This window comes from Pristiophorus japonicus, chromosome 5 (genome assembly GCF_044704955.1).
Source record: "Pristiophorus japonicus isolate sPriJap1 chromosome 5, sPriJap1.hap1, whole genome shotgun sequence".
Taxonomy (NCBI): Eukaryota; Metazoa; Chordata; class Chondrichthyes; family Pristiophoridae; genus Pristiophorus; species Pristiophorus japonicus.
Window position 1 is genome coordinate 150,318,938 of NC_091981.1, and position 23,743 is coordinate 150,342,680.

Consider the following 23,743-nt stretch of genomic DNA (forward strand, 5'->3'; position numbering starts at 1 on the left):
TCAATCTTTGAGTATATTTGGATATTAAGGGAATCAAGGGATATGGGGATAGTGCAGGAAAGAGGTAGAAGATCAGTCATGATCTCACTGAATGGCGGAGCAGGCTCGAGGGGCTGAATGGCCTACTCCTGTTCCTAATTCTTATGTTCTCATGTTATGTTCTTATGTTCTTCCTTTAATACACTCCCTGAAACTCATCTCTTTGACCAAGCTTGTAATTACAACTGCTAATATATTATTCTTTGGCTCGGTGTCGATTTTAGCCTGATTATGCTTCTGTGATCCTCCTTGGGATATTCTTCTACATTAAAGGCACTATATAAATGCAAGTTGTTTTTTCTAGGGCTTGAAGTTGAACAAAGATTTGCATGGTACGGCAGCAGCCTGGTGTCAATGGCAGTGGAGAGGAATAGTTGGGTGACATTGTGTACAAGTATATGCTTGTGGATGATCTTGAAAGGCAGTATGGGGATAATGAATCGCAGGGGACCAAGCATGGATGTAGGTGGGAGTATAAGCCATTTGACTAATTAGCACATGTAGGAAAAATTACAAGAGAACATTGCAATGAAAGTGAATTTAGGAGAAGCAGAAGAGGATAGTAAAGTGGTCTACAAAGTTGAAGGCAGTAGTGCGATGAAGGAGGACAAAGAGGGACAGTGAGTCATGATTGTAGTCATACTTCATTAACAGCTTTGAGCAGTCTTGGTGCTGTCAGGTGGTGGGAAATAGCTTAGATATACTAGAACAGGGACCAACGAGAGACCTGCTTGTGTTGTTGCGTGACAGACATATTCAAAAACTTTGGAGAGAAAGAGGTTAGAGACAGGTCAGTAGTTTGTGAGGATAAGGGTAGAAAGTAAGCTGTTTATGATAAGGATGATGACAGCAGTATGGGGCTGATAAGTGAAATTGGGTGGGCTGGATGCCTAAGGACCAGGTGGTGGACTTTACAGAGCGAATAAATCTGATGAAGTTTGGGATAGAGATGGGAGGAAAGTTGCAGAAATAAAAAAGACTTGCATTTATATAGCACCTTTCACGATCACTGGACGTCCCAAAGTGCTTTACAGCCAATTAAGTACTTTTTGAAGTGTAGTCACTGTTGTAATGTAGGAAACACGGCAGCCAATTTGCACACAGCAAGCTCCCACAAACAGCAATCTGTTAATGACCAGATAATCTGTTTCAGTGATGTTGATTGAGGGATACATATTGGCCAGGACACTAGGGATAACTCCTCTGCTCTTCTTAGAAATAATGCCATAGTTTCTTTTACATCCACCTGAGAGAGCAGATGTGACCTCAGTTTAACACCTCGTCCAAAAGACAGCACCTCCCACAATGCAGTACTCCCTCAGAACTGTACTGGAGTGTCAGTCTAGATTTTTGTGCACAAATGCCTGGAGTGGGACTCAAACCCACAATCTTTTGACTCAGAGACAAGGGTACTACCAACTGAGCCACGGCTGACACACAAGTATCACATCCAGAAGTGAGTGGGTGGAGTTGGCAGGAAGGTTAAAGGGAGTGAGGACAGGGAAGAGGACTGGACAGAGAAAGCACAGAGGAAGCTGAAGACCTTGATTTAGAGACAAAGGGGGTGAAATTTATTATTGTCCCGTTTGGGAGCAGTAACTTTTGAAAGCTGGTAAAGCCCGGTGCTAATGCTTCCCAGCTTTCAAAAAATTGGCTTTAGCACTCCAGGAAGGAAGTGGAGTACTAAATCAAGCGCACCACTTCTTTCCTGAAGTGCTAAAGAACGCAGGTGGGGCAGAAACTTCAGCAACGCTGCACATGGGTTGTGCAGTGCTGCCGCGTTCAAAGGGCCCTTCCCTCCCTTAAAGGGCCATTGCTGCAGACTCTGCAATTTAAAAGTCACCTACCTGGACCACCAAGGCCTCGCCTCAAGCAGAGTGCCGGGCTGAACGATCGCGGGCAGGAACCCGCAAAGAAAATGGCAAAAACGATTTTTTTTCACTTACCGCGGCCACCTCACCTTTAATCAAAGTCCCGGTAGCAGCCGGCCGGCCGATCCATGCCTCCTGCAGCTGCCGGTGTTTTCGCCCGGCACTGCTGCAGGGGGCAGAAGTGAAGTTTGGGTCCGGGGCGCTAACGAGCCGATGCGCACGGCAATGACGTCACAATCTCTGTGCACAGGAGATCGGGACGCAATGTTGTAGTGCCACCGCTAAACGCCCGCCCATTAATATGGTGGGAGTCGATGCCAGCACCGAGCCTGGTCACAAAGGCATTTGCGCCCAGTTAACGAACGAGAGGCGCAAATGCACCCTATTTCTCCCCCAAGGATTCTATGAGGTCCTCACATCTGGAATAAGTGAGATTAAAGCTCAAAATGAGATAGATTGCAAACTTGCAGTGAACTATTATTTTTCTTTAACGAGATACATCAAAATAGGTCAAATTTTGAAACCAAAATGTGGGAGTCTCGCTCAAAGTGGCTCTGGTCACTATGTGGCTACATTATAACCACACTCTTTTTGAATGCATTTGCTTCTGAGAACAGAGTAGTTCTTCCCTCCAAATGAGTGACACTTAACAGGTTTGCAGTTAACTATGTCAGCGGGTGCCTAAAACCTCCTCAGTATTTATTCAATGTATTTATCACTGTTCCCAGTGTCCAAACTGTGGCGCTGTGCTCTTCATCAGTAGACGGCGCTTTGCAGAAAGTGAGAACGATTTTCCGAATGAGACTGAGTTTGAACCTGATGATGATCCGAACACCCACCATATAAATCTACACGAACACAAAACAAGACGATCAAGTTGGACAGCACCAACGGAATCCGAAACGCAAAAGGGAAAATACATGTTCTTAAAAAAGATAGTTCTTAACCAGGTGCGTGAAATCTGCAAAACAAAAAGTTTAAAAAAATTATTTATTAAAAAAAAATCATCAGCAGGCAACACAAAAGATGCAACTTGTCACCCGTGGCGCGTGGAGGGAGAACACGAAACTCGGTCGCGCGCTCACCTGTCCCGTAAGCGCGCCCGCGCCCACTGGAGCCGCGCGCCTGCCTCCTCCTGCTTCCCCGGCGCACGTGCCCCGGAGGATTGAGCGGCGCGCTGAGAGCTGCCCCTTGCCCACTGACTCCTCCTCCTGCTGCTGCTGCTCCAGCTGCTGTGCCTGCCGGCCGGCGCCAGGCATCCCGCAACTACTGCAACACAGCCAGAGTGCTGGAGCCGGCCACTGCGCTGCAACGCCAAAACTCCGCAACAAGCAGAGGCAATAATATTACAGCGCCTTCCTCCCCCCAAAAAATAATAACCCCAAAAAACTTTGTGTGCGCAAATAGTCCCATAGAAAACAAAAATCGATTTTTTATTGACAATGGCACTAAAAGCACTCAAGGCATTTTACATTTTCTGCACTCTGCTGCTGTCTCTCCACGATGTCTCCTGTCAGTTAGGTAAGCGATTTTTAAGAGTTTCTGTGACATTTTAAAGGATAGAATATAATCATTAGTAACTAATATGTTGGTAACATTTAATTTGTTTAGATGCTATTAGGACTTGATTTGTTTTTAAGTAAATATGCGAACATTTGTCTTTTGTCACTTATTGAAGTTAACTAGACTACGATTATCGTGTTTTTTAAAACCAGGAAATCGTATTTCAGAAAAAACATTTGGGTAATTTGTGAATTTAAGATACACCAAGCAGCCAAATCGCGTTCTCCAGTACAAATCATTCAATCTTCCAAGTCGTGCTCTTCTAAATGAAACACGTGCATGTTTTATTTTCTTGAGTATATAATGTATCTGAATTATTTATCAGTTACTGTTTACTTGGGATATTTTATTTGTACTTTCAGAGAAACACACATTCTGATAACTAGTTTGATTGGCGACAGTTATGCACAATGAGCGAAGTATTACATTGAATTCGTTGCAGGCGAATGTAATGTTAGAAATCAATTATTTTAGTATTATTTAGTGGAAGTTTAAAAAAAAATATTTTCCCTGGGTTGCAGAAATTGCACTAAGCAAGGTTTTTTTTCTGATTTAGTCTGTTCCACTCGGTATTCGTGGTCTCACTGTGTTATATAAGATGTTAAATATTGAATACAATATCATTTTTATTTAGGATAGAAATTGTATCAGACAAAAAATACAATGTCACTTTTTAAAGTATGTCGCAGAGTTTTCCTAAATCTGTAGAAATTACAATGTCAGATTAGAGTGTTAATATATTAGACAGGAATCCAGTCAAGTGTGATATCTTTAAAGGAATTTATTGGAAGTAAACTTGCAAACGAATATCAATAGTTATGTAAATTTTGTTTATCTCCATGGAACTGTGGACCAAGAATAATTGATATACAAGCTGCAGGACTTGGACAATGAAGCCTCTCCACTTATGGTGTGACTAACAGGTTCACTAACATTAGATATTTTATTGGCTGCAATATTTTTCTTGACATGTTACACACCACAGTTTTTGTGTTAAGTATTTGCAGCAGTGATATACATTGCAGAGATTTACTGCTGCAAGGTTTCATTATATGTTCTATATGAGCAGTTTTTGTAGCAGATGTTACATCTTTATAGGAACAATTGACATCGTTCATAGTTGTTAAAAAGGCTTAACTTCTGGTTTGTAAAATTGACAAGTCTTGAGTAATCAAAGCAGATCTATGAATTTTGGAACTGAGGATTTCTAGGGTATTGGTGGTCATTTATCATCACCCCATCTGGTTTATGTGTAAGCATTCCAGCATTAAACAGAATTCCCAAGCTTTCGCTTACAACTGAAAACACTTCAGGAAAGTAGTATTTTAAAATAGACCTGTGTTAATAGCATTGTTTTCACTTGATAGACAGTCAAAGAATATCATAAAAAGTAACTTTAAAAAATAAAGCAACTTTGTGGAAGGAATGTTTATAGTACAAATCAGTGTAATAACTGCAAATGAAAACTACAGAAGACCTTTCTGTATGTCAGTTATATTGATGATCTATCCTCTACAACTGCAATAATTTCAGATATCAACATATATTGGATTGCCTTTGCTAGCCTGTAGGCATTGCTTAAGTCAACATACTTAGAGCATAGTGAAGTGTCTCCTGTGCTCCCTGGGGACTAGTTTTGCAGGCAGTATCAGTAACACATTGGACATTCTTCTGGATCTACTCTAGCAGTTTTACTGTATGCATATCTGATTTCAATGTACTCATTTCCCATTGTGGCTAGTATTTTAATCATGTAAAACTTGTTTTCCTTTTATCCATATTGAAAAGAAACAATATATTTAGTAACTAACCCATATTAAAGTGAGTTTTAACAATCTGCATTGTATGCAGGGCTTTAGTAAACCTATGCAACATGTCTGCCTCTCTGCAGTTGAAAATTGTATCCCTGCAGTGAATCCCAGAAACAGAGAATTCTATTGTAGTCTCATTAAACAGCACTGATAGTGCCTGAACTATTAGCTGAAAAAGAGACACAGACATTTGAAGAAAGACATTTGCCCAACAAGGATTTCAGCAAAACATTTGGTATTAAAGATTTGACTGACCAAGGCTATTTTTCTGTTTTCTTAACTCAGTAATAAATTGTGTCATATATTTAGAAAGGTATATTGAGAGGACATTTAAAAGTGAGTTGTACTAGATATAAATGGTGACAATGACAGCTTGTACTAATTTGGAGTGTTTCCCATGTGTATGTTATATACATTTCCATGCCTTTGCCATTAGTTTGATGAAATTCAGCATTTTCTTTGTATATGCCAGTCTGCATAAGACTTTCTAAATCTATTCATCTACATTAAATGCATCTAGTCTGTGATTAGTACATTACATTTTTGTAGATAGGCAATGGCTTGAAAAGGGACCCTTTTGGAAATTTCTATGATTTTTTTTTCTCTCTCACTGAAACAATGACTATGTATATGAATGCTATTATGACCTGGTTAACATATGTTTATAATGCCTTCGTTGTCAGTAAATGACTGTGTGAATCTGCTATAAAATGACCGTACTGAGTAGCATTAGAATTCCCAGATATATTAACAAATGGAAAGGGCTTATGTATACCTTTTCTTCTTTATTTGTTCATTTGAAATAGATTCAGTGGTATTTAGAATGGTTATGGTTCAATGCAATGAATCTGAAAGCTGTAATCTCTTTATTTTTCATATGTCACTTAAATATGTATGCAGAACTCAGTTATATTGAATTCCCTTGTTACCCAATATGAACTGTGTGCAAGCTTATTGGGAAATAACTTGCAATTATAACTTTGTTCTCTCTGGATTGAACAGGCTCTGGCTGAAAGCAGTTAAAGGGCAGGGCAATAAGACAAATCAGGACATAGATATAAACCATATAAAAATCAAGTAATGAAAGGCCATCGACCTGAAACGTTAACTCTGTTTCTCTCTCCAGAGATGCTGCCTGACCTGCTGAGTATTTCCAGCATTTTCTGTTTTTATTTCAGATTTCCAGCATCCGCAGTATTTTGCTCTTGTAAATATTAATTTGTACGTGTGTGTGGTGGTGGTGGGGGTGGCGACTGGGATTAATATCAAGCGATTATGTTCTAAGCATATTGAAATAGTCTTCGGATTATTGCTTAAATGGTCGAAGTACAAAAAGGTAGAACAAAGTCCTGTTCATACTGAGATGTCATCTAGTGCCTTTCAGGACAGATAGGTGCTCAGTCTTTTACAGTGAAAAGCTGCCCTTTTATGGACTTCACAGCAGTTTAACAATTCCTGTATCGAAGGAGATTTCCTGCAGGGAGGGAGGAGAAAGGATAGTCTCACAGTCTTAAGTGAATGAGAATAGCAACACTTAAAAAACATGGGAAACAAGATCTTAAGTAGCCATCTATGAGTAATGTGAAAATGTTGAAAGGTAACGGATAAGTAGGCTGGTGGTACCTTTTTAAAATCTCCATTCTCATAGTAAAATTTAATGTTATAGAGCTTTTTCATTAATTGTACTGATGAAAACACCACTCGTCCACCCATGTGCATAGGTGAAACCTCTCTATGGGCTATATAATAATTTCAGTGAAAAGGTAGCTGTGGGTATTTTTTGTTTAATTTTTTCTTGGGATGTGGGTAGATTTTCAATAAGGTACCACATAATAGACATGAATAAAGTCAGAGAATGCGGAGGCAGGGGGTAAGTAGCAGAATGGATAGCTAGCTTGCTTCGAGACAGAAAGCAGAGAGTATGGGTAAAGGGTAGCTATTCACAGTGGCAGAAGGTGGATAGTGGTGTTCCACAAGGATTAGTGCTGGGACCACTGTTGTTCACAATTTATATTAACAATTTAGATTTTGGAATCAAAAACACAATTTCTAAATTTGCGGATGACACCAAATTGGTGGAGATCGTCAATACTGAGGAGGAATGCAACAAATTACAGAACATTAATAACCTTGCAGAATGGGCATCTAATTGGCAACTGAATTTCAATACAGATAAATGTGAGGTATTACATTTTGGTGGGAAGAATAGGGAGGTCACTTATTACTTGGAGGGTCTGAGTCTGGGTGGGGTAGAGGAGCAAAGGGATCTTGGAGTACAAATACACAAATACATAAAAGTAGAGACACAGGCTAACAAAGCCATAAAAAAAGCAAACCAAACACTAGGGTTTATTTCTAGAGGGATAGAATCGAAAAGTAGCGAAGTTATGATAAACTTGTATCAAACCTTGGTTAGACCACACTTGGGAGTACTGTGTACCATTCAGGTCGCCATATTATAGAAAGGATATAGAGGCACTGGAGAGGGTGCAGAGAAGATTTACAAGGATGATACCAGAAATGCGAGGATATATCTATCAGGAAAGGATGAACAGACTGAGTCTCTTTTCGCTTGAAAAAAGTGGTTGAGGGGTGACCTAATAGAGGTCTTTAAAATAGTGAAAGGTTTTGATAGAGTAGATACAGAAAGAGTGTTTCCACTTGTGGGGAAAAGCATAACTAGAAGCCATCAATATAAGATAGTCACCACAAATCAAATAGGGAATTCAGAAGAAACTTCTTTCCCCAGAGGGTGGTGAGAATGTGGAATTCGCTACTACAGCGAGTAGTTGAGGCAAATACTATAGATGCATTTAAGGGGAGGCTAGACAAGCATATGAGGGAGAAGGGAATAGAACTCTATGCTGATAGAGTTAGATGAGGAAAGACGGGAAGAGGCTCGAATGGAGCATAAATGCCAGCATGGACTGGTTGGGCTGAATGGCCTGTTTCTGTGCTGTATATCCTACGTAATCCTATGTAACATTGGTAAGGTTGCATTTATTGCCCATTCCTAGTTGCCCTGAAAAAAAAATATGACTATCTTCCTTCTCTCCTTTCCTCTTGGCCTTTACCAGGCTTCTGTCTTCTGTGAGAACCATAACTTGCTTCATCAGCCTCCTCTCGACCCAACTCCTGATCACTCAAATATCTTTCCTTGACCCAGTGCTTGCCGACATTGTGATCTCAAAGAAAGAATTGCAAGAGAGCCTTAAGTGCAGAGGATATCCTCCCATCTTTTCAAAACTGTCATCATCACCTCGTTCTTTAAACTACTTAGCCTCTAAGGGACCAACATTTATTTTAGCCACTCTCTTCCTTTTTATATACCTGTAGTAGCTCTTACTATCTGTTCTTATATTTCTTGCTAGTTTACTTTCATAATCTATCTTCCCTCTCTTTATTAATGTTTTTGTCATTCTTTGCTGGTTTTTAAGTTTCCCAATCCTCTGGCCTCCCACTAATCATGGCCACTTTGTATGCCATTGTTTTCAATTTGATACTATCCTTTATTTCCTTAGTTAGCCACGGATGATTAACCCTTTTCTTCAAGTCTTTCCTTCTCATTGGAATATATTTTTGTTGAGAGTTATGAAATATCTCCTTAAATGTCCGTCACTGCTCATCAACCATCTTACACCTTAATTGTTTTCTCAGTCCACTTTAGCCAACTCTGCCTTCATACCTTTGTAGTCTCCTTTATTTAAGCTTAGGCCACTGGTTTGAGATCTAACTTTCTCACCCTCCAACTGAATTTGAAATTCAACCATGCTATGATTACTCTTTCCTAGAGTTTACTCGGAGTTCATTTATTAATCCTGTTAATTAGAACAACTATAATTTTCACACATTAGACTTGGCTACAATAAGGAAAGCAATCACTGAACAATGAAACAATTGCAACTCCATGTAATTTTTAATTACACATCCCAAGAACTAAAAAAAGTAACCTTTTTCAATAATGAGAAATGCTATCTTCAGGAATTTATGTCTCTCTGCATTTTGCAACTATGATTTGGTTCCCAAGAGGGATAGTTCTCAATACCAAAAATATCTACCAACTTCCTGTAGCCTTTTATATATTATTTCCCCTAATTTAAAAAAATAAATGTCGAGGAAGGTGTGTGCAGGTTCCCTTATGGCCTAATGAATATCATCATCATCATAGGCAGTCCCTCGGAATCGAGGAAGACTTGCTTCCTCTCTTAGCATGAGTTCTTAGGTGGTTGTGCAGTCCAATACGAGAACCACAGTCTCTGTCACAGGTGGGACAGATAGTCGTTGAGGGAAAGGGTGAGCAGGAAGCCTAATTTGCCGCACGCTCCTTCCACTGCCTGCGCTTGATTTCTGCATGCTCTCGGCGACGCTACATGAGGAGCTCAGCGCCCTCCCGAGTGCACTTCCTCCACTTAGGGCGGTCAGGTGTCAGTGGGGATGTCGCACTTTATCAGGGAGGCTTTGAGGGTGTCCTTGGAACGTATCCTCTGCCATCCTTTGGCTCATTTGCCGTGGACGAGTTCTGAGGTGTAGTATGAAGACCAGGAGATTCCAAGTGTGAATCTCGTCTGTGTTGTGTCAGCAGATTTCATCTAGGGAGCAGTTGGAATGTTACAATTGGACTTAGTGCCTGTGAGCTAATGTGGTTAAAAATTGGCAGGGTTCCCACTCATATTGATATTAAAGGGAGGTCATTTTGATTACGGGTGACAGTGTAAAATAGGCGATATTGATTCAGCCACCTATTATACATCTCCCCCAAAGTGAATGGCCTGACCAGAGAACTGTAGAGTTTGATCATCACACAAAAGCAAAATTACCCCCAAGGATTCTTGCTGAATTGTGGCTATCGATGAGGATGTGATCAGGCTTGGCTGCAGTGACCTCTGCAGTTAAAGCTCTCTTGCAATTCTTTCTTTGAGATCACACATGAATTATGACCACTTAGGCCAGATGTTGGAGGCTTGTCTGTCCTGTAGAACTTTACTTCAGTAGAGGCATTTTTTTCAGAGAAGAGCAGAAAATTGGGAAGAATAACATAGAACTGTAATGGACGAACAGAAAGTAAATGTAGGAGCAAATAAAAAAGGAAGGCTTAAAAAAAAATGACAATTAAGAAGATAGGAAAAGACACTAGTTGGCTGCATTTTCGGCTTTTGCGATGTTGGGCCGCGAATCGCGACGGGGTGTTAAAAATAGCGCCTGAAATAGTTTTCGGCCTCGACTGAAAGTTTCGGCAAAAATGTAAGTTGGAGGAGCATTGGTGTTAACTCAGGTGTTTCACAACGGACTTTGTGTGCCCGAGCCAAAACTTGCGGTGGTAAAGAAGTTTCATTGTTGATTAGTGCCCTGCAACATAACATTGTATATTGTATGGTTTTATTTTGGCGGAGGGAGGCTTTGTGACTTTGTTGCAGTAAAATATATGAATCATCATTTGCCATTGGTGTCTTGTGGATCATTCCAACATTCACTGGAGATGTGCCTTTATGGGGGCACATAGTGTGTCCAGTATTAGCTCCATCCCTCAGTTTCCCCCATTTAAGAGAACTGGTGCATTATGAGCAGCCAATGTGCGACTCTTGGTCTGACAGCATCTCGATGCTGCCTCCCCCATGGATGGTGTAGCTATCCAATAAGGGTCTCGCCAGGCTCCTCTTCGTCGTCCTCCTGCTCCTGAGGTGGGCCTGCAATTCCCACTGGCAATGCCTGGCCCCTCATGATGGCCAAGTTGTGCAGCGTACAGCACACCACAATGAATTCGGATACCTGTTGGGGGGAGTATTAAAGGCTGCCTCCACAGCAGTCCAGATATCAGTCTGGCTGTCGGAAATGGCATATCTCTGTCAGCATTTCCTTTTGGAAGTGCACCCTTCTCACACACTGCTCCTCAGAGAGCTGGAAGTCTGAGCATTGGTGCCTGTAAATCCATGGGGGGTGAGGCCTCCTCCCCAGATGTCTTCGGCCTCTCCTCATCCGTGAGCCGATATGGCCGAGAGCCCTTCTTCCAGCTTTATGCTGCCTGGCAATAGCATAGAGCATGATATGCTGACAAACTAGTAATGCCCCTATTAAATTTCTCACTGAAGTTATAAGGGCACTGTAATGGCAGATAAAAGGGAAATTTGCAAATCGGAGCATCACGCAACGCGATGTGCACAACCGTTGTACTCAATGTGACCTGCGATGTAGGATCCTGCCGCACCCTGGAACCGCCTGTTTTTTTCAGGCACTTCCTGGGGTGGGCGTTAAATGAGGCGCTAGTGCAGTGTTGCACGACGATTAATTTCAGTCAAATGGATGGCGGGATCATGAGTTTTTGCGCCGGTGCTAACCAGTAGCTGAATCTACCGGCTGGGTGCTAAATCCTGGATGCGCAGCATCATTTAACGCCCCACCAAGGTGCAAATGAGCCGAAAACCCAGCCCACTACTGAAACAACATAATAAAGTAAGAAATAGTCATCTTGGGGGAGGTTTTATGATCAACTATGTTGGGAGTCTCTATTTCTTGGCCTTCAGAGGTACCTGTCTGAGGGTACAAAACAAAAATATCTAACTTTATATTTATTATATTTTAAACCACCTGCCACATTACCCCTGAGCTAGATTTTCCAGGCTTTCCTGGATGCGCCCTTAAAATATATAAGAAGTTTCCTCTTATTGCCTGCAAAGCCACTTCAAAGTGTATGATACTGTCACATTTCAAAGTGTGTGACACATCCAACCAGCTTATCAAATTGCGCTTTCTCCACCTGTTTTTCTGTACAGACTTCACCAGCACTTGTTAGTTCATGAAAGTCACTTTCAAAGACTTCAATGTAATTAAAAATTGCATGGTGTTGCAAGTGACAGTCTTCCTTGTAGAGTTCCATCATTCAGTAATTGCTTTCCTTACTGTGGCCAAGTGTAATGTGTGTAAAATTACTGTTGTTTTAAGTAACTGTGGTCTTGATTTTAATCTAATTCATTAGAACAGGAGTATCCAAGCTTTATGTCTTTGTGGGCTGTTAGGTGCATATCATGGAGCTTGCAGACCACATAAAGTTTAAATCAATAGTTCCATTAATTTGTATAGATCTCAAGCTGCTGACACTAATAGATCTCGGTGTTCTGATTTAGGTTTTATTTCCACATGAGGCAACTGTACTAAAAGCAGCCCTTAGCTGTTTCATGGGCCCTTAAGAAATTTAAACAGGGGAAAAACTGCAAGACATATAATAAGCATTTAAATAGAACTGAATCATCTAGACGTAGCCCAGATTTGCAGGGCTTGTGGGTCGCATGTGACTTACAGGCTATACTTTAGTCATGCCTGCATTAGAACTATGTGTACAAGAAATAATACAATTATTTATTAAATCAGAATCACAAATATTTTGTTTTTCATAGTGTTTGGTCTAAACAAAAAACTAAATTTATTCGTTTGACATGACCACAGTAGAATGTATACTTGTTTTTGTGGACCTACGAATAATTACATTTTTCCACAATTCTGAAAGATTCTTTCAAAAGAACATACATTTATATAGTGCCTTTTAGGACCACATGATGTCCCAAAGCACTTTACAGCCATTCCCACGCCTTTTCTGCTGACATCAAGTTATGCTTAAATTTCCTGCGAATCTCATTAGAATACATCGCAACGTAAAATAGCCGGAAATCAGTAAAAACAATCGTGGCCCATGGAAAATGCCGATCCCACACCATATATTTCTTTAAATTAAATTTTCAACATATTTAACCATCATTCATGCACGTTAGGCACAGTGGCCTAGAAATTCATCTCAGGCGGTGGCGCAAATGTGCAGTATGGGATCGGCTGCGTATAACGGCTGCATTTTGGCCACTGCCCAAGATGAATTTCTAGCCTGCATTTTTAAGAACCTGCTATCAGGGAGCTTTTCAATTTTTAACGTGACTTATACTGATGACATAAACATGCATTCAAAGAAATATAAAATACAGTGCATGTCTCAGTGAGGATACATTTTTTAAAAACACTCAAGAAATTGCAGTAAACACTAGAAAAATGGATGATTACTGCTGCACTTAAAAATCAGGTTGAAAATTGAAAAGAGCCTCTGAACAAGCTCAGTTGCAGGAAATGCACATATAACGGTCTGTAATTTAGGGGCAAGGCCATTATTATCAACGGAAATACATTCGGGCAAAGGGATTGATAGACAATCATAAAAGATTGAGGAGATGTAGATGTATTGTACTTATACCCCAAATTTTCCAATCTTTTGGACCGTGTATTTGATTTTTGGCCCAATTGCACATGTCTCTGGGTGTAAATACACATAGAATTCCAGACTATCATCTCATCTAATCGACGGTGCACCTAACAGTGCACTGAAATTTCAACTGAGATTATGTGCTCAACTCCTGGATTGGGGTTTGAACCTATAACCTTCTGATTCAGAGGCACTGCTGACCCCTGTGAGTTTAATAGGATAGTCAAAAAAGTTAACATTTTCTGTGAGACTTCGACCAATATATTCTAAAGGCAATCCTACAAGAGTGAGAATTGTACAGTAATTAAACTTCAGGTCTGAAGTTTTCTATTGAAGTATAGAAAAATGTGATTTAAGATTACTTGTATAGCATATCAACAATAATTTGGTATACTGTAGTCATTTTAAAATAATTGCAAGACATTTTGTCACTAATATAAGACTAGTAAAGAAGTTACTAGTTCATCCAGTGCATGTTAAAATATATCAGTTTTTATGATTTTTTTTACAAAATTGGTCCAAAATATATGTGTGTATATGTAATTCTATGAGTTAAGAAAAAAAAATCTATATAAACATGGTGAGGGTGGACCAATGCCAAAAAAATTGAAGCTATTCAAATCTACTTCTGTATTTTAACTAGACTGCAAGAAAACAACAAATTCTCACCACAGTTTCTCCAAAAAAGTTCCAAATGCTCTGAAATAAGAAGTGGCAGTGAGGATTCAGATCTATGCCCAAGGACACTGAGGAGAATAGAATGAAGCTTACTTAACCTGCACAACCATGTCGAGGAGGGAACAGAGTTGTGAAGTTGGGGGTGGGGGAAGGTCTCGTTCGGGAAATTATTCTGGGGGCTTGAGACCCAGTCAACTGTTCTTGGCTGGAACCATGAACTAATTTGAACAGTAAAAGTCTGATTTTTAACTCTCCTTGAGGAAACCAGATGATAGCAGAATTAAAATCGTAATGCTGGGATTATTGCCTCGCTTCCCATCTGCTACCATATTCCTTCTACTGTTCATGGGTGACCAAGAAATCTACCTGTATAAGGCAGGAGTCTCATGATATCATGAAAATCGGAGTCCTATGATGCACAACAGACCTGATGGCATTTTAACGGCCTACTGGGCAAAGCTTCGCCATGGAAGTTCCATTTCGCAGAGCAGGAGTGCTCCTATAGGTTCTATAAGAATAACTTGGGCTGCTGCAATCTCCGGCTCCCCTCCATCCATGGTCGCAACACCCTGTCTGCTCCCAGATCTACCTATTCCCAGCTCGTTTGGCCTCCTGGTCGCCCAATTTTGCACCAGCCCGGAGCTGGCGAGCTGTTTCGGGATTGCTGTTCTTGTTAAATTCCACGCTTCAGTCTCAAAGGAACTTTAGACAAGTTTGGATAATTATTTGTAAAATAACTACTGGATTGGGCATGCCACATTTGGGCTATTTTAGTTTTTCTTGCTATAATTTCAAAGTTAAGCCATCCAGTCAAATGTTAATTGAACTTAATAAAGTTTGCTGGAGACTGAAGATACATGATTTGTAAATCACTGTGACTATTTGTCCTAACTCGCGCTGATGCATGCGCAGAAGCGAGCTGGGACAAATAGATTCCCCCCCCCGCCTCACCCCCCCACCCCCCAACTTTACACTAACCCTTTTCTGCACGTGCGTCAGAACCGGCCCCGAACACCACGTTGACCGCTTGGCCGCTGGCCACCGAGCCGGGGGTGGGGGGGGAAGAGAGAGAGAGAGAGAGAGAGAGAGAGCGCCTGTTTGGAGGGGTGAGAGAGCCTGGTTTGGGGGTGGGGGGAGAGACAGAGAGTCTGGTTGTGGGGGCAGAGAGAGAGCCTGGTTTGGCGGGGGGGAAGGGGAGAGTATGTTTTTTTGAGGGGGAGGGGAGAGAGAGAGAGAGCCTGTTTGGGGGGCCCAGAAAAGAGAGCCAGGTAGGGGTGTGGGAAGAGAGAGAGCCAGGTGGGGGTGCAGGGTGGGGGGGGGGGGAAGAGAGAGTCTAGTTTGGGGAGGAGGGGAGAGAGCATGTTTTTTTGGGGGTGAAGAGAGAGAGAGCCTAGTTGGGTTGGGGGGTGGGGGAAGGAGAGAGAGCCTGGTTTGGGGAGGTGGGCAAGAGAGAGCCTGGTTGGGGGGGGGGGGAAGGGTGAGCATGTTTTTGGAGGTGGGGGGAGAGAGAGAGAGCCTGGTTTGGGAGGGAGGTGGGTGGGTGGGAGAGAGCCAGGTGTGGGGGGAGGGAGGGGAGAGAGCCTAGTTTGCCGGGGGGGAGAGAGCCTAGTTGGGGATGGGGGGGGAAGAGAGCCTAGTGTGGGGCGGGAGGAGAGGGGAGAGAGCATGTTTTTTTCAGGGGGGGAAAGAGTGAGCCTGGTTTGGGGGAGGAGGGTGGAGAGAGAAAGAGCCTGGTTGGTGGGGGGGTGGGGAGCCCTGGTTTGAGGGGGGGGGGAAGAGCCTGATTTGGGGGAGGGAGAGAGAGCCTGGTTTAGGGTAGGAGGGGGGGAGAGAGAGCCTAGTTGGGAGAGGGGGTGGAGAGAGTGCCTTGTTTGGGGGGGTGGGCGATGGGAGGGGACAAAGCATGTTTTTTGGACGGGGGAAGAGAAAGAGAGCCTGGTTGTGGGGCAGCAGAGAGAGAGTGAGAGAGCCTGGTTCGGGTGGGGGGAAGGGAAGAGAGCATGTTTTTTTTGGGGGGGTGGAGAGAGAGAGCCTGCTTGGGCAGCGGGGGGGGGGTGGGGAGAAAGAGCCTGGTTTTGCGGGGGGAAGAGCCTGGTTTGGGGAGGGGGAAGAGTGAGCTTACTTTGGGGGAGGGGAGAGAGCCTGTTTTGGGGATGGGGAAGAGAGAGAGAGAGCCAGGTTTTGGGGTGGAGGGGTAGAGCCTGGTTGGCGACTGGGAATGCCTGGTTTTGGGAGGGGGAGGGCGTGAGAGAGAGGCTGTTTGAGGGTGGGGGAAGAGAGCCTGTTTTTTTTGGTGTGGGGGCGGGCAGTAGAGCTGGTTGTAGGGGAAGGGGTGGGGGGAGGGGGAGAGAGCCTGATTTTGGGGGGGGCAGTTAGCGAGAAGAGAGGGAACTCAGGATAGACAAATCACATTCTTCCAACCCCCTTTACACCCACACCCGACATCGTTGGAGTAGAAGAAATCCAGACACTGACACTTCATACCCATTAAACCTGTTAACAATCCGCACACAATGCCCCATCTATGGTAAGGGGGGAGGGCGGAGGTCATGCACTTGCACTGGGGCAAGGGACTTCGGCTGGGGGAGGGATGCACTTTCACTGGGGTAAAGGGGATGCACTTGCGCTGGGGTAAGGAGGGACCTCGGATGGGGGAGGGATGTGTCCTGTCTGACTTCCGAAGTCCAAGTGGATCATGTTAAAATGTGCAAAGTTAGGCTGGGCGGTTCCATTTACACATTCCAGAGAATCTTCAGGGTGTGGCTTATCCTCCAAGGGGACCAAGCAGCAATAGGTCATGTGATAATGGAGAGCCAATCAGAGAAACAGCTGCAATTCAGTTAGTACAAATAAATGCATCCTTTATAAATCGTGACTTGATATATTGCACAGGTGGAAGTAGAGGGTGAAATAGGGCAACTTTCCAAAATTGAACTTTTTACACTGGTAAATTAATGCAAAAGCAAGAAAGGTTGCTGACAAGTCAATCCAGTTTAGCTATGTAAGAGGGTTGAGTAAGTTTAAAAACGTCAAAGCCATAATCATGAACTTCTCAGTATTTTATGAAGTAATCTTTGTTTTCTATGGAAAATTATATTTATTCAAGACTGAAAGTCAGCAGCTTCATTAATAATGCACTAAAAGGCATACTTTTTGCTTCTGGCACACCTCAAGTTTGTGATATTCCAGCCATTAATTTTAAGACGCAGAAACTTTACTTTAAAGCATGAATGTCAAGACAAACTGGCTGATGATTGGGAGATTAGTGGTGGGACATAGCTGAAAGCACAAAAAGGCTTGTGGACAGGTGAGTGAGGAGGTTAATAGGCAGGAATGTAGAATGGGTTTTGTTATATATGCAGATTATAGATATATTCTCTGTGTAGTCACTCTATAGTTGCATAAGATGGAGACTCGTTACCTGATGTACTATCAATAAGGTTTACACTGCGTATATACTATGCTGGCACCACTAGAGGGTGCAACTGGTGGAGACCAGGGTTTCCTGCCCCTGTGGCAGAGGCTGTTCACCAGAGGGCACTGCGGTGGGAGACCTAAGGGTCACCTGCATAGGTGTGCCCAGTATAAAAGGCTGCCCACCATGTTTGTGCCTCACTCTGGAGTTACGAATAAAGGACCAAGGTCACTACAGTTTGAATACAACACATTGCCTCGTGGAGTCATTCATAAGTGCATTACACACATAACAGGCTTGAGACCACATTGTTCAAAAAAGACAATGTACAATTTAGGACCCACTTTCTTGGGCCCCTATCCTCATAAGCATATTAGACCTTAGTCCCCTAATACTGCATGATCCTAATAGATCCCAATTCTGCCAGACTCCCCTCTGCTCTGTAATTCCATTCACAGTCATGCTGAAGCACAGGACAGCACTCCTCAGACTTGTCCCACTCCCAGATCCTTGGACCATATTAGCAGTGCTCTTTGCTAACAAAAACAACAAGAACTTGCACTTATTTGGGACCTTTAATGTAGACAAAATGTGTCAAGGCACTTCCAGAGACTTACAAACAACAGCAACAAAAAAAGGACCGCGCCTAATTGTCCAAGTTGCTGACACGACCCTCCCAAATGCCCCCAGATATCCTGACCAATATTTATCCCTCTAATCACTAAAATAGATTATCTGGTTATTATCACATTGTTGCTTGTGGGAGCTTGCTGTGCGAAAATTAGCTGCCGCGTTTCCTACATTAAAACTGTGACTGTACTTCAAAAGTAATCCATTGGCTATAAAGTAATTTGGGACATCTTGAGGTTGTGAAAGGTGCTAAATAAATGCAAGTCTTCATTTTAAATCAAAGAACCCCTGGGATTTGAGCCGCCAGCGCCTCCCCTGTGCTGTTTGATTACCCCCTGGGATGTTCGATTGACCCCTGGGATGTTCGATTTCCCCCCGCGATATTTGATTTCCCCCCGGGATGTTCAATTACCCCCTGGGATGTTTGATTTACCCCTGCGATATTCGATTTTCCCCCGTGATGTTCGATTACCCCTTGGGATGTTCAATTGACCCCTGGGATGTTCGATTTCCCCCCGCGATATTCGATTTTCCCCCGTGATGTTCGATTACCCCCTGGGATATCCAATTACCCCCTGGGATGTTCGATTTCCCAGCGATGTTCAATTACCCCCGTGATGTTCGATTTCCCCCTGGGATGTTCGATTTCCCCCCGTGATGTTCGATTTACCCCTGCGATATTCGATTTACCCCTGCGATATTCGATTTTCCCCCGTGATGTTCGATTACCCCCTGGGATGTCCAATTACCCCCTGGGATGTTCGATTTCCCAGCGATGTTCAATTACTCCCGCGATGTTCGATTTCCCCCGGGATGTTCAATTTACCCCTGCGATATTCGATTTTTCCTCGTGATGTTCGATTACCCCCGGGATGTTCGATTCCCCCCCGCGATGTTCGATTCCCCCCCCGCGATGTTCGATTTCCCCCCGCGATGTTCGATTTCCCCCCGCGATGTTCGATTTCCCCCCGCGATGTTCGATTTCCCCCCGCGATGTTCGATTTCCCCCCGCGATGTTCGATTTCCCCCCGCGATGTTCGATTTCCCCCCGCGATGTCCGATTTCCCCCCGCGATGTTCGATTTCCCCCCGCGATGTTCGATTTCCCCCCGCGATGTTCGATTCCCCCCCGCGATGTTCGATTCCCCCCCGCGATGTTCGATTCCCCCCCGCGATGTTCGATTCCCCCCCGCGATATTCGATTCCCCCCCACGATGTTCGATTCCCCCCTTCCCCCCCCCCACCCCACCCCACCCAATGATATTGGACCTACCTGCCTACGAGCCACGGGTCCAGTAAATAATGGGTGCATTACACCAGTTATTTGCCTAGAAGTCAAAATTGATCCTTACAATTTCAGAAGAGGAAGAAAAATTGGAAAAGAACCTCATAAAATTTGATTCTCTCATTTAGCAGTGTGTACTGTATTGCATTTTTCCAAAATTTTATTGAAGGAACGTGTTCCAAAGCTCCTTAGTTGCTATGCTCTGAAAGTGCCACATAGATTTTCAATCGGCCTGTTTTACAAAACCAATTTGGATGAAAAACTGCAGTGGACAAATAATGCTACTGCATGCTTACATGTGGCCTAAGAGCATATGAGCAATGATTTTGGCAGCACTTACTAGCACACTCATGGGATAAATAGAGCACTGTACCATTATCTGTTGGATATGGAAACTATTCCATTGGTGATAGAATCTACACATTTTAGTGTAGTATTGTATTTTGAGCTGTATGTAACTATTATTTTAAGAAAAAAACATAATGATTTATGGTAAGCTTCTGCATCAGTGTTATATGTGTTAATGTGCCCCACTGAATTTTTCACAAATTGAACCATAATGCGAATGCTTCCTGTGCACCATTGAACACAGTTATAGTACAATCAAAACTCATGTTATCCTGTGTTGAAAATATCTTAAATGATTAATTTGGAACCATTTCTTTTCATCTTGAAAGTATTGCTTGACAAAAAAAAAGTTGATGTTGAAATGCTGAAACAATGTCTGGCGCCTGTCCTGCTAATGTGTTTCAAAGACATCTGGAAGGTTTTCCTTGTTAAAAGTGTGTTTGTCAAAGCAGATGTATTTTGTTATTTTCCCAAAATGCAATGATCTCATTTTCAGTTATAATCTGTAAATGTTCCACAATTATAACATGATCCTTCATTATAAAATGTATGCATTAGCCAAATCAAACAATAAAACTATTAAAACTTAAATAAACATTAATATAGACCAGCTATAACTTTGTTACCACGAGCATTCAAGATGTGCAATAGAAACAGTTGATGCAGGCAGCAAAGGGGCGGGGGGAGCGGGGCAGTAATTGATTCAAAAGCAAAATACTGCGGATGCTGGAACTTGAAATAAAAACAGAAAATGCTGGAAATCTCAGCGAATTAGACAGCATCTGTGGAGAGAAAAACAGAGTTAATGTTTCAGGTGAATGACCCTTCGTCAGAACCGGTGAATGTTCGAAAATAACACATTCTTAAGCACTGAAAGTGGGAGGGGACGAAAGAACAACAGAGAATGTCCGTGATAGGGTGGAAGGCAGGAGAGATTAGAGAGACAAAAGGGATGATTGAACAAATTGAAATCATAACAGCAGAAGTAAGAAAAGGGTTAGTGTAGATAGGGTGTGAATGGCAGAATAATGACCAGCTGCCATTGGAGACTGTAATGTCTGTAAGCTTGTAATGTTTGTAGCTCCACACTGTGGATGTGGACGTATTGTTTCCTGCAACTGCAGAGTTAATAATAAACAGAACCAGGCAGATTCCAGAGGATTCCGAGAGAGCTGCCTGACATGTTAGGAGCTGTGTGTGCTGTGCTTTGTGAAGATATCACATTTGGCGATGAGATGGGATTTTCGGATGATTTAAAGCTTAAATTTTGTTGGGGAAGGATTCAGCCAGCCGACAGAGAGACTTTGGAAGTTTTTGTCTTTGGAAAAATGCGACAAAATCCACGGTAAAATAAAGCACACGGTGTGAACAGCTAGAGATTAAAATGGCAGGTGTAATCGGACATTTGGGGGAATATAGACACGACCAGGAATGTTTTAAAGCGTATGTGGATCGGCTAGAAATGTATTTCACTGCAAATAACATAATCGAAGTTCCAGACAATGCAGTGCAGAACCGGGCTGTGTTGGAAAGTAAGGAAGCGATCTTTTTATCGGAGGCAGGTCCGGCATTGTACGAAACCCTTGTAAATCTACTTGTGCCTGACGAGCCAAAGGACTCAGTGCTTAAAGAGATTTTAATGAAGCTGGAGCAGCACTATAACCCCAAACTGTTAGAAATTGCTGAAAGCTATCATTTCGGGATTCGGAATCAAAAGGCTGATGAAGTATCAGTGATTACATCGTAGCATTAAAAAAGCTATCAATGCACTGTTATTTTGGAAACTTTCAAAACCGAGCATTACAGGATAGTTTTGTTTGTGGGGTGAAAAATGATGTGATCAGAAGGAAGTTATTGACGACGGATGACTTGACTTTTGAGATTGCTTGTGAGACAGTGAGGTCGATGGGCATGGCAGGACAATATTCCCGAGAATTAAATAATGATTACGGTCGTCAGTCAACCGAGGTAAATCACCTGCAGGTTCAAAGTAAAAGACGGTGGGGGCCCATAGTCTTAGAAACTGGAAATTCTAACAGTGCATCGAAATCGTGCTATAGGCTGTGAAAACACATTGCTCAAAATTGTCCATACGTGAAGGGAGAGTATTTCTTCTGCAGAAAGACCGGGCGTCTTGTGAAGGCATGCCGACTGAAGGGTAAACCAGTTTTTAAAGCTGAGTCCAATGTTCAAAGCTATGAGTAGAAATCCCAAGAGACTACATAGCATGGAAGAACAACAACAGGACGATGAGATGTTAGAGTTACACATCATCAGGAGCACGAGGTTAACGGACAGCGATTCGGAAAGCATCAAAATCCACATAGATGTTGCGGGATTCAAGATACCAATGGAAATTGACATGGGTGCATCCGTGAGTGTAGTACCGGAGTCACAGTACCTCGACAAATTGCATGATTTCCAACTGGAGAAATCCAAGACAGAGCTGCGAGGCTACTCAGGAGAGAAAATTCCTGTGGTAGGTCGTATCACCGTACCGGTGAAATATAAAGATCAATTTCAGAACTTGACTCTAATAGTAGTGAAAGGAGACAAGTCTGCTTTATTAGGAAGAAATTGGTTGAGCTCACTGAAGCTGGATTGGAGTAAGATTTTCTGTGTGGAAGCGAGATTTTCATTAATAGGTGAAGTTATCAAGAAGTATCCGAAGGTGTTCGGCGAAACGGGCAGTCAGATCCAAGGCTTCAAGGCGAGTGTTAGGGTACAGAAGGACGCTAGATTGGTTTACTACAAGCCACGTTCCGTACCATATGCAGTCAAGGAGAAAGTTGAGCAAGAACTCAAAAGACTAGAGACTGAGAACATTATTTGTAAGATAGAGCGATGTAATTGGGCGACACCCATTGTTGTTGTACCTAAGTCCGATGGTAAGGTAAGATTGTCTGGTGATTATAAAGTAACCATAAACCAGATTCTCGAGGGTAATGTCCCCAGTACATTGCCGAATATAGAAGACTTGTTCACAACACTGACAGGTGGTCAGATCTTCTCAAAACTGGATCTTACGAATGCCTACTTACAGCTTGAACTAGATGAGGAGTCCAACTCATGTTTGACTATAAATACTCATCTAGGCCTATATCAATTTAATAGGCTACTGTTTGAGTGTCTTCCGCCCCTGCCATATTCCAAGGGGTGATGAACCAGATTTCGCAAGGTATTGAAGGGGTAGTATGTTATTTGGATGACATACTAATTTCAGCACCAAATAGGCAAATTCATAATAACATATTGAATGAAGTCCTCAAACGGCTAGAGAAGCACAGAGTATGAGTGTCTGCTTGTAAGTGTGGGTTATTTAAAAACTCAGTGGAGTACTTAGGGTATAGAATAGACAAAGATGGTTTACATCCAACCATGGAAAAATTGGATGCAATTAGAAATGCACCCACTCCCAGGAATGTCACTGAACTTCATTCATTCTTGGGTCTTTTGAACTATTATGGGAAGTTCTTACCAAATTTGGCTACAGTATTACATCCACTGAATGAACTTTTGAAAAAACAGGTCCATTGCAAGTGGTCAAAAGAATGCAATACAGCATTCAAGGAGTGTAAAAGCAAATTGGTAGAGAGCACCATGTTAGTTCACTATGACATATCTAAGGAGATTAAGTTAGCATGTGATGCCTTTCCATATGGAGTTGGGGCAGTGATCTCTCATGCATCACGTAGTGGGGAGAAGAGACCAATTGCTTTTGCTTCACGCACTCTCAGTGCCAGTGAGAGTAATTATGCGCAAATTGAAAGGGAAGCTTTGGCATTAATTTTTGGGGTCAAGAAGTTTCACAAATACTTGTATGGTCATAAGTTTAGCATCGTTACCGACCATAAGCCCCTAACAGCAA